The sequence below is a fragment of the Triticum aestivum genome, chromosome 1B, assembly GCF_018294505.1.
Source record: "Triticum aestivum cultivar Chinese Spring chromosome 1B, IWGSC CS RefSeq v2.1, whole genome shotgun sequence".
NCBI lineage: Eukaryota > Viridiplantae > Streptophyta > Magnoliopsida > Poales > Poaceae > Triticum > Triticum aestivum.
This window is the reverse complement of record NC_057795.1, coordinates 94430829-94446270: the sequence shown is the minus strand read 5'-3', so window position 1 is coordinate 94446270 and position 15442 is coordinate 94430829.

The window sequence follows — 15442 nt, the reverse complement described above, 5'->3', positions numbered from 1 at the left end:
TTTGCTAGAAAACATGGAAAGGAAAGAGAACCATGGGTTCAAAAGCCTATGCCCTTTCCACCTAAGTCAACTAAAAAGAAAGATGATGAAGAATTTGAATGCTTTTCTCAAATTATTTGGCCAGTCTTTTTGCGCACTCGCTTGACTGATATCTTAAAAATGCCTTCTTATGCAAAGTACATGAAAGACGTCATCACCAATAAGAGAAAAATACCGGAAACTGAAATATCCACTATGCTTGCCAAATATACTTTTAAAGATGGAGTACCTAAAACACTTGGAGATCCGGGAATACCAACTATACCTTGCTCCATTAAAATAAATTATGTGAAAACTACTTTGTATCATTTGGGAGCTGGTATTAGTGTTATGCCTTTCTCTTTATATAAAAGACTTGATTTGATAAACTCACACCTACTGAAATATCTTTGCAAATTGTTGACAAATCAACTGCCATACCCATCGATATTTGTGAGGATGTGCCTATTGTTGTTGCTAATGTCATTATTTTGACTGACTTTGTTATACTTGAGATGCCCGAGAACGACAACATTATCCTTGATAGACCCTTCTTGGATGAGCATATGGTGCACTTTCCGAAGAAACAATTCCAAGTGAATGGTATTAATGTTATTGAAAAATCTTCGACAATCACTATTGGATCTTTTCAGCTACCTCTACCTATTGTTAAAAAGAAATGTGAAATGCTTATTGTTGGGGACATTCATATCCCCATTGAGGTAACTTAGTGATTTACGAAAGTTCTTTGGTTTCATGCTAATCGAAAGTGGTTGTTAATAAGACTTGATCAACCATATTAATGGATCAGTTTTGAGAGGTATGAAGTTGATGAATTTAGTGAGCACTACCTTCTATCGCTACATTTTGTTTTCTCTTTTTCAAAGTTAAATAAAATAAAATGACATGCTTTATCTGTTTTCAGATTTTTCTGTGCAATAAAAGTTGACCCAAAAATAAAAGTTCTCTGAATTCTCTGAAATTTTAATACGATTTCGGAATATTTCTGAATTTCTAGTGCAAAAAATATCAAAGGGAGGTGAACCAGGATCCCCAGGCTCTACCTGGTGGGTTGTGGTCCGCACGTGGGCGCCCTCACTTACTTCTTCTTCCCACATCACGACATTAATCAAAAAAAATCACCATTTCTCTCTCTCTCTCTCTCTCATCTTCTTCCTCCCGAAGCCACCAATTTCGATCTCTTTTCTCGAAGCTCCATTTCCTAAAATGTTTCGGGGATTTATTTCTTGGTATGTGACTCCTCCATGCATATGTCCAATTATTTTTTGCTTTAGTGGTTTATATTTTGAATAATTGGCTACTCTTGGTGCTGTTGTAGATGAGCTTGCATGTTGAATTCTTAGAGTTCTAAGTAGTTTGAATGCTTGCTATGGCCTCTCTGCATCCCTATGAGTAGTTTCTATCATTCTTACGAAGTTTTGTTGACAAATTTTTTTGTGAACCAAAAATTTTCAGAAAATTGTACGCGAACATTATGAACTTCTTTGGAAGGAGTTCTTCAAGGAGGAGATCCTCGGAGGCATCTTCTAGCAGCAGCTCTGCTTGTCGGTCTTATTTTGAACCAAGTGAAAGTTCCATTCGAAGTGCCACCACCAAAACATGCTTATGGCCATGCAACGATTATATGGTGAGCATGGGCATTAAGGAGGAATTTGAGAAATATGTTCACAATGCCGATCTCGGTCCCTACATTTCAGATAAGTGCGACCAACACCTCATCCTCACTGAGTTATTTGTAAAAGGATTTAAATTCCTTCCCCGTGAGTCTAGGGTCTCATTCAAACTGTATGAAAATCCCTTTACCATGTCTTCAGAAAGGTTTGCTCACCTCTACAAAATCCCATTCTGGGGTTCGCTCGATGAACCACCGAGGTTTGAGTTTGAAATATTCTTGACTAGTTTTGCTATGGTGAAACTAGGGGAGTAAAGCAAGGTAGAATGAAGAGCATTCATTTTCCTACAATTTTGTACTTCGCGTTATTTAATGGAAAATGTATAGTAGGCAAACAAGATTGTAGTACACTTTGTGCTCCTGATTTGAGCCTCATACACAGCACTCCCAACGGTGACAGAAGTTATAATCTTGGAGCGATTGTTGCACGTAGGTTACAACACAACGCTGGTGGTGGATATTTTTATGGTGGAATTTATGCCCCACGCTTACCAAGAGGGATGGGTGTTTCACCTTTGCCCTATGATCCTATTTTACCCACGCAGTACCTAGACTTTGATGCTATGAAACTTCATAAGATCCTTAAAGGAGATCCTCATAATTTCACTTATAATTTGATGTTTAATAAGGACTCCGTGGTGGACACATATTTGCCTCCACCTGCTCTCTTTAATGTTCACAACACGGGAAGATTATGTTCTTGAGAGCGAGGCCCGATCTCATAACGCAGCGGTTGTGGCTGCATGACAGGCTGAGGCATCCACACCGAGAGCCTCTATGAGCTACCACTCCGACCATTACACAGGCTACTGACTGATTACCAAGTTAGGCCATAAGGCTAACCTTGGAGGAGTACATATTTCCACCGACATTACACTCATGTTCACACATTTGATTCCAGTTGTCAGTGTTCACATGTTTCCATTGTAATATCCATGTTAAATTTATTTTCTTGCTTTCTTCATGTGTGTTTGAAAAACTTTGAGAAAATCCAAAAATATGTTTCTTGCTTCTTTTTGTTTTTTCTTCCTAGTTTAAATTGTTGTAGCACTAAAAAGAAAACCCAAAAAGAATTCCTTGTTCTTCTTTTACTTGTTGGGAGCTTTCCTCTACAAATAGTTTTTCTTGTTTTTTGCTTTTCCATTTTTATTTGCATGTTTGCGTAAAACCAAAAACTCCAAAAATATTTCAGTGTGTTTCTCTGAATTTCTTATCTTTTTATTGAGTCTTACCGAGGAGGAAGCCACATCACTCTTGTCTTCTCATATGCATTATTGTTGATCTCACAAAGAACCCATATTACCATGTGTTCTCCTTTTGAATAAAATGTTTGTAGATTCCAGCTTAGTCCACGACACTCTTGCAATATTATTATTTTCAAATCGTTCGGCCGTGCAAGTGAAAGGCAATAATGATGATATTCGATGAACTAGTCATGGCAGAGAGAAATGGGCATGAACTTGACTTGTTCTATTTTTGTAAATATGTTTAACCTAGTATCCATGATTCAACCTATTATGATCAAACATGTTTGCAATGAAAATTAGAGATTATAGTTTCTCATGCCATGCATAAGTAGCTAGGAGTGGATAATGATTTATCTTGGATGTCAACATTGCATTAAAATGATTGTGATGTAGTATGATGATATGGTATCCTCCTCTGAATGTTCGAGTGGCTTGACTTGGCACATGTTCATGCATGTAGTGGAATCAAAACCAACATAGCCTCTATGATATTCATGTTCATGGTGTTCATATCCTACTCATGCTAGTATCCAATGTTACTTATGCATAATGCATGTTCATGACCGTTGTTGCTCTCTAGCTAGCCACTTCTCAACCTATTTGCTAGCCTTCGCCTGGACTAAGTGGGAACCCTCCTTGTACATCAAAAACATGAAACCCAAGTTATTCCAGATGAGTGCACCATACCTACCCATAAGTGGTATTACCCTGCCATCCTAAGTAAATTTGCATGTGCCACCTCTAAAAACTTAAAATAAATATCTTGTTCATAGAGCGACAGGAGGTAGTTTGTATATTCCATGCTAAGTGGGTTATTCTCAGGTTGGGTGTTTATTCACTCACCATTGCACGAGAAATAGCGGTAATAGGGATTCCCAACCCCAAATTGCAAAAGGAACTTATCAATAATCAAACAAAAACTCCTATGGAGCAAAAAACCTTTATTTTACCGCTTGGGAACCGCTACTAGTTTGTTTATCATGGAAGATATTGATCACTAATGGTCGCGAAGTAAACAAGAAGGTGCATGTCTCAAAATTTCATTTACCTCTATTTTAAAAGAGCTCTGGCACCTCTGTAAATCACTGCTTCCGTCTGCGAAGGGACTATCTATTTACTTTTATGTTGTGTCATCACCCTCTCAAATAAGTGCCAGAACCTGAGAGCACTGATGTCATGCTGATGCATTCTGTATAGCTAATGTTGGGTGCATCATGACTGGATCTTTTCTAGCATGAATTACTATGTTTAGTCGCTTCTTGAACTTTGGGGGTCCTCTGCATTTATGTTTTGCGGTCTTAGAAAGGGCTAGCAAGATACCACTATTGTCATATTGTGTCATGCTTGTTTTGACAATGTGTTGCTGTTTGAGATGTCTTAGTTGCTCGCTAGTTGATTGTGTCATTGATATGAGTTAATATAATTTTTAAGAGTTATTGTTGACATGGTTAGTTATAATCTTTGTTGAAAACCTTGGTGTTGTTTAAGCTTATTTATGAAACAAGAGCAAAAGAGTTCTTTTTTTTCCTTTTTCACTTTCAGTTTATCAAATGAATTGCCTGAGGACAAGCAAAGGTTTAAGCTTGGGAGAGTTGATACGTCTCCGTCGTATCTACTTTTCCTCTTGTTTGGACTCTATTTTGCATGATTTGAACCCGAACTGACGTTGTTTTCAACAGAACTACCATGGTGTTATTTTTGTGCAGAAATAAAAATTCTCAAAATGGAACAAAACTTTGTGAGGATTTTTTATACAATAAAAGAGAATTTCTGGATCCAAGAACCACTGGAGGGGGGCACCAGGGTGGGCACAACCCACCAGGGTGAGGGGTGTCCGCCTAGTACGCCCGCACTGTGGCCACGTTCCTTCCTGAATTCAGGGGTGGCAGGTTGCACTGTTGCCACGCCCTGTCTTGTCATAGCTGGTGGGTGCAAACTTTGAGGATGCTAGGGGCCGCCTGGTAGTAGTCGTCACATGCCCTTGCCGCCTTTTGGGGTGCGCCGCCTTCTAGGAGGTGCCTCGTTGGCACCAGCCGGCCGCGTGGGCCGGCCTTGCGACCAGTCGGGCTGAGGGGCTTGGCCGGCCCCAATGTCTTAAAAACTGCTAAGGTGCGGATGAGGCTACCCAGGGTCTATCCCCCTGTCAGTAGTCCCCGAAACTATTGAGGTTCTAGGGCTTGGCTGGGAGGAGTCGGGAACCAGAAGTCGGACATAGCCACGGACGCTTGATGGAATTCGAATCGTCATGGTGGGGGCCATGTGGCGCGCCAGCTAGGCGACATGCTCGCCACCCGTTGCCTAGCTGCCATGCGGCGCCAGCCGGCCAGGCCGGCCTGCAAGCCCACGTGCGCGACAAGACATCACCGCAGGCCCAGGCCCGCCATCAGAGGGCCTTATCTCGCGCGTGGATCCGCTGCGACCGTGGCGGGCGGTTGTGCTTCCCAAGCGTGATCAATACACGCCATTATGGCCCGTGAAATGCGGGGTCGTGGGGGGAGTGGGCACAGTTAATCTTGTGCTCCCCCACGTCCCGCCCCCTCGGCTTCGCCACCGGGAGGCTATAAGTAGGGGGAGGAGGGGGCAGCAGAATGCATGCACGCCCTCCTCGCCATTTGCCTTGCTTTAATCTTGCTTATTCTTCTTGCTGCCGCTGCACCTCCTCTTCTCGCCGGTGCACCGCCGTCCTACCATCGCAGGAGTCTCCGTGTCGCAGCTGCCTCGCACCGCCGCCGAGCAAGGAGCCCATGGCGCATAGTGGTCATGTCGGCGACAGGGACAGCTCCAACTTCCATGACGACCACTTGGAGTTCCTCCGCCAGACGCGGCGGCTCCCCCACTTCTCGAATGTCAAGGTGCATGTTCCTCCTGAAAGGGAGATCACGCCGGCGCCGAAGGGCGGCGAGCGTGTCGTCTTCCGGTCACACTTCCTCTACGGCTTTGGTCTGCCGATGAGGGGATTCCCCCGCTCGTTCCTCGACTTCTACGGAGTGTAGCCTCACCACCTCACGCTGAATAGGGTGGTGCTGCTCTCCGCCTTCGTCACCCTCTGTGAGGGATATCTCAGCACACTCCCCACACTCGAGCTGTGGGGAGAGCTCTTCTACCTTAAGCTCGGCACCGCCGCCAAGAACGAGGTGACTCAGTGCGGAGCCTGCGTCGCGGTGTGGCGCACCAGAGCCGGGACCCGCTTCATGGCTCTCGCCCTGTTGCAGTCGGCCAAGCTGTGGCAGAAATCCTACTTCTACATCGAGAACTTTCACCCATCGCAAAACTACGTCAACCTACCGGCTTACGTAGCCAGCCCGCCTGTCGAGCCCTGCACCAACTAGAGTTCTCGGGCGAAGACCCTGACGGTCGCCTCCGCCACTTCTCCCGCTAGGCTCCAGGTGATGATAGATTCCGAGGGCCTCAAGGCCTCAGACCTGCTGGCCGCCTTCGTGGAGCGCTGGATGCTGCCTCTTCAAGCCCAGCACCACATAATCAGTAACATGAGTGGGCACCGGGATCCATCCCGGATGTCCACCAAGGTGCTGCCGGACAAGAAGGTGGTCCAGATGGTGAACTATTTTCCGACTGCAAGCTCTCGGAGACGGAGTGGCGGTTCGGCAAGCCGCCGTACAGCCGGGCTAATCCGCCGCCTTTGGTAAGTCTTTTCATTATCTATCTCTTTGCTGCTCCGGGTTCTTCATGCCGCCTGAGCAGTCGACCATGGTGCAGTGCTTATCGTGCCAAACGTTCACCAACGCACCAGCCCCAAGTGACCTGTTCCTGGCGGACCGGGCGGTGAGCGACGCGGATGACCCAGATTTGGGGGCGGCTACCATGGAAGAGGACGACGCCACAGGCAGTGCCAGTAGGGGAGCAGGCGGCTTCTTAGGAGGCGGCCTTGGGGAGTGGCCGGATGATAACAAGGAGGATGATGAGCCGCACAGCAACCATGGCGCTGATAAGGAAGGTGCCAGCTCCTTGGATGCGCTGACTTCAGCAGCCGGCGCGCCGAAACTCTGGACCGACACCGGGTTGTTCAGGAGCCAGCCCAAGAAGGTAAATATCTCGCCCGCCGCGACCAAGCGGCAAGAGGCTGCCATGAGGGCGGCCCTTTTCCAGAAGGGCACGAAGCAACGCCCGTTGGTATCTGCGTAAGTACTTTGATATTCCTGATGACGTTTCTTGTTTGCTTCCCTTGTGACCTCTTTAATAGTTTTTCTTGTTTCCCTGAATAGTGCTCCGCTATCTCTCTCGTGGCCCCGGCTACGTCAGTGGTTTGGGTGGCCGACAGCTCTATAGGCCACCGCCACGTGGATCCACTCGCCGCCCTCCAGGAGGCCATGGAGTGGAACACGCGGGAGGCGCGAGAGGAGCGGGGCAGCGCGGCCCGGGAGGAGGCGAAGGTGGACAAGGCGGCGCAAGCATAGGCCGACGCATCGGACAGGGCGCAGGCCGACGTGGTGAGCAAGGAGCAGGCCGACGCAATAGCCAAGGCGTAGGAGGCGGAGGCGTCTCGTGGTCGAGCCCTGGGGTCAGTCAATCCGCAGCACACGGAGCCGCCGGTGCGGGAGGTCCAGGTGCCGGTTGACGGGGCTGGTGTCGACCAGCCGGCCTTTCAGAGGGAAGAGGGCGGCCCCGTTGGTTTGGAGGTGGAAGTGGTTCTGCCCGCGCTGACAGCCAACGCGCAGGGCAGCCAGCCTGACATGCTATAGGTGGCACCATCCAGTGGGGCTTGGTGGTGGGTCTGATTCCCACAGTCCACGTTCCCACGCGCCAGCACCCGGCGAAGGCGAGCTCGGCGCCAGGGCCGATGGAGGTCGGTGCTACCAGCTCGACGGTGTCCGACACCAAGACGACCAGCACTGCCTTAGGGTACTGGGCGTCTCGGGGCAGCAGCGGTGTCCTGAACATGGCTGTGTAGGACGTCTTGGCCCACTTCAGCACCCAAGGCACTGCCCTTCCGCGATCCATGCAGGAGGTCTTGGCGACTCGGCTGGCCGTCCAGGTACGTACTTGCTTCTTGTTTTTTAAACTCTTGCAATCTTTTGTGGGGGCGCGCCAGTGCACCCACTAGGTGTAGCCCCCGAGTTCCGTGCCGGGTGTTGAGCAGGCGGCTCAAAAGTTTAAGCTATGTTCCGAGTGCTAACTTGTTTCTTTTTGTTCTGGTGTCTATGTTGCAGGACTATCACAACCTCAATGCGGCCGCCTACAACTCCCAGAACCTCGAGCTGCCCAAGCATGCCAGCGACTTGAACGAGAGCCGGAGTAAGCACTCCATCTTTCTTCTCACAGGGGCGCGTCAGAGCACCCGCTGGGTGTAGCCCCCGAGATTCGGGCCGACCGCTGAGCAATCAGGCCGGATCTTTCAACAACTAATCTTTGGTTGATGTTGATGTCTTTTCTTTCTTATCCTTGTAGAGGAGGCCACCAAGTTGTAGCAGCGCCTGGGCGTGGCCCAAATCGAGCTTCGCACCAAGGTGCAGGAGCGCAGCCAGGCGGCTCAGGAGTGCGAGCGCCTGACCAAGGAGCTGGCAACCCAGGTGGAGCGGCACAAGGTGGAGCTCAAGCAGGTGAAGGAGAGCAAAGACTCCCACAAGGACGAGTGCGAGACTCAACTTTCTAACTGGGCCGAGAAGGAGAAGATCCTGACCGACGGTTACGGTGAGATCGAGGACATGATCGATGGTAATTTATTTCTTCATCTTGAGCGGCTGCCGACTGCTGCGGGAGCTGGCCTCTGTCTTCTAATCTTTTATCTTCTTCCTTCGCAAAGTACTTCCCGGGTTACTCCGTCGCCGTCAGCCAGGCCAGCGAGGTGCATCACATGGCGCGAAGGGCGGTGAGTGTGGACATTGCACCCAACGCGCCTCGGAATCTCGGCAAGCAACTCCTGGTTATCAAGACGCGCCTGTAGCCGGCCCACCGGATGCTTCGCCACCTGCAGCGCGTCGGGGCTTAGGTACTAGCCGCCCTCTATCCAAGCATTCAAGTTCCGCGCACCCCCAGCCAGAATGTCGACTGGCTGAAGGTGGCAGATGGGCGGTTTGAGGCCCGGAAGGGTGCCACGGCTCGGGCGGGTGCCTGGACGGCCTTGGAGTTTGCCACGGCTTGGTACCCCGGCCTGGATCTGACTCAGCTCACCACCTTCCGGTAGGAGGCTGGTTCGGAGCTGGCGGTGGTGGGTCCTGCACTCACTCGGCGTGAGGCGGCGATCGCCGGCTATGCCAACACCGCCGTCTTCAACCCCGAACTGGACGACGAGGGCGCTGAGGTGCCGCCCGACTAGTTCAGGCTGAACCCGACGGATGAGGAGGACTCGGCGGAGGAGATCGCCTCCAGCGATGAGGGTGAAGATGACGAGGATGAGGACGGTGAAGACGACGCACCGGAGGATAGAGCGGACGGCTATCCTCAGCCAGATCGAGCCTCGACCAGGCTGAGACTCACCGGTTGCCACTCCACCATCTGGCGCTGCTTCCTCCAACATCCTCTCAGACCCGCCTGCTGCTCCTCTAGCCTAGGCGGCCATTTTATCTTATCTTTTCCTGTTCTTATAATCTTTTGAACAAGTACATTAAAATCGCGCGATTCCACCCACTGGGGGTCTAAGTTTAAACTTAATGAATGCCGGCCTTGGACACTTTGCAATGTATATATAAGTTTAAATCCCCACACTCTTGCATGTGTTGTCGGGTTCTTTTTCGATTTTGCTTCTCTCTTTATGGCTTTTTGCTCTACCGCATTCTTTTTGCCGCCTCCCTGCCAGCCGGACAGCCCTGCTGCGGTCTGTGGCTGGGTCAGGGACTTGGTCATTCTTCAGAACAGGCAAGTTACTTCAGCCGTGTAGAGCATAGCTTAGTCGAGCGAGAAGTCGTCCTACCAGCTGCTAAGCAGCCAGAATCGCGAGGCGAGGAGTCGGCTAGGCCTAACTTAGCATTTTTCTTAGTCGGATTTCATGTGGACGGCACTTTTAGCCTTTAGCTCCTCGCCAGTCGGACGGTCGTGTTGTGAGCCGTGACTTAGAGTGAAGAGAGGGCCTTGGCGTCGGCACACTACTAGTCGGCTCCGGCGGATGCAAACTTAGGTCAAGGCGGGGAGCCCCCCGGCTAGCTGACCAAAACCCGGACGGGGTAGGAATAGGAAAAACTCAAATCATGTCATAAGATTAACACATGGATAAAAAGGTAGCCCCCGAATGCACCTCGGGGGACCTGAGGTCTTTTACTTAATACAAAAGGTGGCGTGGTACATACGCTTGAATCAACTGTTAAATGAGCAGAGCAGATTTGCATTCCATGGCCGCCACGACTCTTCGCCAGCTGTGCATCACTTGCACGCCCAGGGCTTCTCAGCATCAATGAGGTAGTATGAGCCGTTACCCAGGGCCTTGCTGATGATGAAGGGTCCTTCCCAAGGTGTCACGAGCTTGTGCTGTCCGGCTGATTGCTGGATCAGTCGGAGCACAAGGTCACCTTCGCGGAAAGAACGTGGCCTGACCTTCTTGTTGTGGAACCGATGCAGGCTCTGCTGGTAGATGGCGGACCGGCTACACGCTAGCAGTCGGACCTCTTCCAGTAGGTCGACGCCATCTTCTCGCGCCTCTTTTGCTTTCGTCTCCATGTACATGGTGACCCGAGGTGAGTCAAACTCGATATCCATAGGGATGATAGCCTCGGCACCGTACACAAGGAAGAAGGGTGTGAAGCCAGTTGATTTCTTGGGAATGGTTCGAAGGCTCCAGAGGACGGCCGACAGCTCGTCGAACCAGCAGTCGGCCGACCGTTGTAGCGGCTCGCCGGTGGGGCTTGATGTCGGATAAGATGTCGCCGTTTTCTCGCTCCACTTGACCGTTTGACTGCGGGTGGGCAACGAACACTAATTCCAGTCGGATGCCTTGATTTGCGCAAAAAAGGGCCAAGGCCCTTTGGTGAAGTTTGTGCTGTTGTTAGTGATGATGCTATAGGGAACACCATATCGGGTGGTGATGTCAGCAATGAATGTGACAGCAGTCAGACCATTCAGCTTCTTGATTGGCTTTGCTTCTGTCCACTTGGTGAATTTGTCCACGATGACCAGCAGATGGGTCATGCCGCCTCGTGCCGTCTTGAACGGGCTACCATATCCAAACCCCACACGGTGAATGGCTAGGTGATGGGGTTGGTCTTGAGGGTAGAGGCCGGCAGGTGTTGCTTGTTGCTGAACTTCTGGCACCCCTTGCACTTCTTGACCAACTCTTTGGCGTCGTCCAAAGTAGTCGGACAGAATAAACCATGGCGGAAAGCTTTAGCTACGAGGGACCTAGAGGTGGCATGGTGGCCTCAATCTCCTTGATGGATATCTATGAGGATCTCCATGCCCTTCTTCGATTCCAAGCAGCGCTGATAGACGTCGGTCACGCTCCGCCTGGCAAGCTCTTGATTGACGATGGTGTAGGCGCCTGCTCTGCGCTGGATCTATCCGGCTAGCATTTGGTTGGCTGGAAACACGCTGTCAACCGAGATTCCTAGTTTTTAAATTGTAGTAAATCCAAAACTTCTCTGAAATTCATGAAACTTGGCATGCTATCATGGAGCGGCATCGACATCTCGTGGTAAATTTTCTGTCCCATTTGGGGCAGGTTTGGGTATAAGCTTCTCACAAACCAGAGCTTCTCACAACAAGCCTAATGGTTTCGGTAGGGAACGTCGCACCTTTGGGGACAAAATGATATCCACTTCCTGTTATTGCTTTCAACATTTTTCTAGTGTCAACATAAAACAACAGGAGTATTGTGTTAAATTTTGCTATTTTTCAGGGTTTTTTTGGACATTTTTATACATTTACTGGGTTTTCTAGGCATTTTACGCGCTTAATTCAAATTTGATCTACATGCACATGCTCCAGTGCATATAAATTGGTTTAAAAATCAAATCTTTGTCCTTGGGTGCATGCTTTGGTCCCATGCAAGAAATGGGAATGAATTTCAAACACCAGGGCACTGTTGATTGCTCGCAAAACATTGAGATACTTTGTTTTTAAATTCTAGCAAATCCAAAACTTGTCCAAAATTCATGAAACTTGGCACGCTATCATGGAATGGCACCCGACATATTGTGGTATTTTTTGTGTCCATTTTGAGAGAAGAAGCACTCGAATAACAACCAACAAAGGAATTTTCAAACAAATAGCTGCCACTCTAACCTCGCAAACGTTTCTATAATTCAAATCGTGTGCGTTATGTTAACCATTCACATGACACCATGTGTCTCGTTCTAATGGCTATAGGAGGTGCCATGCAGACAGCTGCTTGACTGAACGGGAGGTGTGCTAGTCTAGTCCAGTGCGTAGGCTGACCGAGAGGTGTGCAAGCTGTCATCCAGTGCGCAGGCTCACCAAGAAGTGTGCGAGCTGTACATTGTGTAGGCTCACTGGAATCGAGCCCTTTGACTTCCATGGCCGCCCACCTTCCTGTCCATTAGTGGCACCCGGGCCGCTGCTTAATATAGGCAGCCTTACTATCGCCTCCCATTCCCCTCCCTCCCACAAACCTCCACCAATGCCAGGGCGCAGAAGGATCATCTGCCACTAGTCTTCATGTTTGGTGAAGTCGACTCCGAGCCGGAGGAGATAGAAAATAAGGAGGAATGGGGCCTCATGGACACGTCCCAGAATGAGCAGGCCATGACTGTTGCTGCCCCCGCTCCCATCACAGCTCCCATCCACGCGCCTGCGCCAGCGACCATCCCCATAGCATTGACGGGCTAGTCGCCGAGAACTATCATAGAGCTGGAAGCCACGGGCGTCACCGAGGTCTCGACGGACCCGCGTGAGCTCGTGTACATGCCAGTGCCAGCGCCCATGCTCTTGCCTGTGCGCGCCCCTCCACCCACCGTGGCACCGGTCCTCGTACGTTTGGCTGCACCCTCCACGCCCGTGCCCGTGCGCGCGCCCCACTCAGGAGCATGGGACGCTGCCGTCGACCGCTACCTCTCAGTGCCGCCAGCTGCCGTCCTCCCGCGCCCCACCCATCAATCCCGCGACGACATGATGTTTGATTTACAAGTGAAGAACACTTTGAGCTGCCTTGTAGACTTCAACAACGGCGTCCCGGAGGACGACAATTACAAGGACAGCGCGGCACGCCTCCTCCGCCACCGCCGGAAATATTTTCTTCTTAGGTTTCATATTGCATCTCGATCGCAAACATTTTAGTTAGAACACCCGTATGCAAACCAACATCTTCCCCAGGAAGCCATGGGAAAATGTGCCGAGCAGGATTTGTGCAGCTCTTGATAGCAAACGTTTTAGATAGAACACACGTATGCAAAGCGAGAGCAGGATTTGTGCATCTCTTCATCCCAAATGGTTGTTTTGGATGACCTGTGTGCAACCACTTACAAACTATTTGATAAGATTTGCATCTGTTATATTGGGTATGTTGCCATTTGTCAAACTTGGAAGATTAACATTTGTTGATGTAGTAACATTGCCATTTGTCAACCTTGTAACACTGCGATTTTTCAAAATATGCAGCTAAAAATCACTAGCGCTATCTAATTTTTGCATCTAAGATTCAGTAATTAAGCATAGATTTCATTGATAGATTAAGCACTCGTGCTTAATTTATACAAATAGTTCAACTCGACAGCTGAACCGACCAAACTTTTCCCCAATTGTTGCCAACCACGTACTGAAATAGCTAGTTCTACTAGACCCAATTGACTAGTCAACCAGCTGACTGGACCAGTCCAGTCACTGGCAGGTGGGTCCAGTGGGCCTCCTTTAAACAGTCAAGCCCTTAGTTGACTGTTGACTGGGCAATCAAATGGGGCCCACTGTCAGCCACACCAGCACCCTACTGGGTGAACTAGTGGGTACCCGTAGCATTTTTAGTTTAAAATAATTCAAATTAAAATTAATCCTGGAATTCTAGAAAATGACTAAAACTTTGATAAATCTTAGAAAATAAACTGTAACTCAGATCAAAAAACTTTGTACATGAAAGTTGCTCAAAACGACAAGAAGAATTTGGCTGTGTCGTCTGTTTCCATGTCAGGACCCTCTACATAGGTGAACCCATAACTTTTAGCCCATTTCTAGTAGATGAATAGTGTATATGAACCGGTTAATAAATCCAACTTAAAACCTAAAGTAACTAAATGACTTAGACATATCTTTAGGAAACCCTGCACTGCATGTTAGCATAGCATACTCTGTGTTGCATCTGCATGCCCTGTATTTATAGTTTCTTCCCCCTCTTCTCTCTGGTAGACCTCGAGACTGATGATGCCCCTATGATCGATTATGTCACCGATGACTCTTCTTACTTTGAAACAGAGTTTACAGGCAAGCACCCCCCTTGGAACATTCCAATATAGCCTATTCTCTTCTCTCTTATGCTTGCATTAGAAATTGCTGCTGCTTTATCTATTCTGATGCATGGCCTGATCTTGTAACCTGCTATTGTTACCTTCCTATTTATCCCGAACTCCTTAGTATAGGATGGTTAGAGACCCATCAGAGACCCCATGTTAACACAACTGCCCCGCTAGATTATCAGAACACCCGATCAACGGGATTGAAGACCAGGCCCCGGCACCGCACAACACTCCCCTTAGTTGTACGGCACCACAGCGTTACTATCGAGTGCCGAGGGTGACACCTTGTTTGCACTTCTGATGCTAACTCTATGGAGTAGTTACCCGGTCGTGGTCATTGAGGGTGATTCCTCCTTTTCCACTTCCGATATCGACGCTATCATGCAACACCTCAAGTGTGAACCTTGAGGGTGATTTCCTCTCACGTTCATCTTGATGTGTACATCAGGTGCGAATCGAACGAGGGTGAAGCCTCGGGTTCCTTCTTGATGTGGTAGCCACCCGGATTGCCTTTACATTACTATTATTACTGATTAAAGTGGATAAAGATGGGTTGGCCTTGAGGGGTACCTGCACGAGCATGTGATGCGAGTGATGTGGAGTTGGTTTGACCTGGAAGGTGCCTGCGAGATAACTACATGCCGTGGCCGGGCATTCTAAGTACTTGCTGCAAGTCCACGAGACGGGGCGGCGGGGTCACATTGACTGTGAGTGTCTGCTCGTTACCGCGCACTCCTAATCCACTATGATTTGGATATTTGATTCGAGGGGCATCTGGCCTGATAGCACTAACCATCACATGTGTGATCTATGTCATATGCATTAGCCGAAGCTCAATAGACGCTAGCAACTAAGCGGTGCACGCCGGATTGGATTGTAACGCGCTGCCTTATATAAGGGGGGCTAGGTATTCTCACCGGCCGCCCACGTAACCTGTAGGAGTTCCTGGGGCGACAGCCCAAGACCCCTGGGGGCATAGGTTTAGTCCGGCATGCTGACCTCTCTATTAGGCATAGGTCAGGTTGCGGCGTATCGTTTGGCCGAGGCCGGGCATGACCCAGAAATGTGTGTCCGGCCGGAGATAATCGAGCGTGGTGGGTAAGTTGGTGCACCCTTGCAGGGAAGAAAACATCTATTGA